Genomic DNA, 1,690 nt, shown 5'->3' with positions numbered 1-1,690 from the left:
AGAGAAAATGTGTGTGCATGTGATTGATTGACAAAACATTGTAATTTCTTCCCTGCCTTGGTAGCAGTGGTAGCAAGGATCATGCTAGAATCCTGCTACCTCTTGCAGGAGATTTAGCCACTTTTTTCCAGATTCCCCACAACTGTATCTTAGCAATCTCTCTGCTTACTTCAGCCCACATGCCGAGCAAAACAATTCATATCTTTCTTTTAGACAAACCTATTTCAGGAAGGCTTGCTAACTTTCTTTTGAACACTACCAGAGAAGCAATTGCATTCAGTAATAAAAATCTGAATATCACTTGACTGTCAGCTTTAGTATGTGTCTGATATATTTAATTGAGGTGCAAGACTCCTGTAGAGGGTCCTCCCATCTATTATTTTTTACAGTGATGAACATCCTGTTGATGTTTAATGAATGTAGGACTTGCAGACGGGTTATTTGGCCATGAGATTATTAGACTTTTCAGAAGTCGCACATAACACAAGGTGTACTTACCTCATGTAACCCAGTTATGAAAAATAATATGAAAATTATCTGTGGACTTGGATGTTGGGTCAGTGATGCTTTTAGCAGATATCAGATAACTTTTAGGACTAGAGGAAAATAGTTCAAAACATAAGCATAACCCATGTGGTTATTAAGCTCAAAATAAATTGAGGGGAAAGGAAGGTTTAAGGTTTGTTTTTTCCTGCTTGAAAATCAGCATGATTGCCAGTTCAAAAGGGTCATCTCTGAACCAAACCCAATTTTAACAATTTGACTGTGTCAAGAGGCATGCCAGATTACTGACGATTTCAAGTTCTAGAAAGCTGTTGAGGATTAACCAGTGATAACCTTTTAAATTTCTGACCATAAGCAAAGCTGAAGCAGTGCAGGCAACACAAGCTGCAAATTCAGAGCAGAACCAGGACTGTCTGCAGACGCGCTAGGACTAGTCAGCTGGAAAATGTAAACTTCTTTGTTTTTTTAAATTGATAGTCAACAAGCAAGAGGGAAGCGGGTGTGCTCCTTTTTGTGGCTCATTAGGCAAAGAGCACAGAACTCTTTTTTTCAGATAGGATCTTTTCTTTGCTTCTCTTTCCCACATTAAAAATGAAGGTTTTGATTCTCTAAGAAGACTTTAAAGCAGTGTTTCTCTGACTTTTTTGTAGTGCTTGAAAACTCACATAACTAAAAAAAATCCCAATCCTCTACTGATCTTTGCAGATTCCTGTACCTTGTTTGAGCCGTTCAAGTGAACCAAGCAAGCAGGCTGCAAACTAGGGCAGGCCCTGAGTGCAGTAATATGCCGGGACTTAGTTGAACTTTAACATATCCTGGCCAACTTTGATGACATGCAGGAGGACAATGCGGGCGATTAGTTTTCAGCCATGATTTCATGAATCTCCTGCTGACATATTCCTCCAACTTTTTGTTACAGGCTTCCTGGCTCCATCCAGCCTCAAAATAATGAGAAGATAGTTTAGGTACGAAATGAGAGCTGGTGAAGAGAAGAGTATTTCTCAGTCCAGCCCAGTGCACCACATACACGTTCACCAAAGGCGCTGCACGGCTGAGTAAGCCGACAGCAACCTCGAACCCGCAGCCCCCGGCCCACCTGGCCTCCGGAGGCTGGGCGAGGCGCGCTCCCCAGCCCGCCGAAAGCCGCGCCCGGCCCGCCGGAGGACTACCACTCCCGCCGTGCTTT

The sequence above is a fragment of the Struthio camelus genome, chromosome 5 (assembly GCF_040807025.1).
Source record: "Struthio camelus isolate bStrCam1 chromosome 5, bStrCam1.hap1, whole genome shotgun sequence".
Taxonomy (NCBI): domain Eukaryota; kingdom Metazoa; phylum Chordata; class Aves; order Struthioniformes; family Struthionidae; genus Struthio; species Struthio camelus.
The sequence above is the reverse complement of the archived record's forward strand: the minus strand, read 5'-3'. Positions refer to the sequence as shown.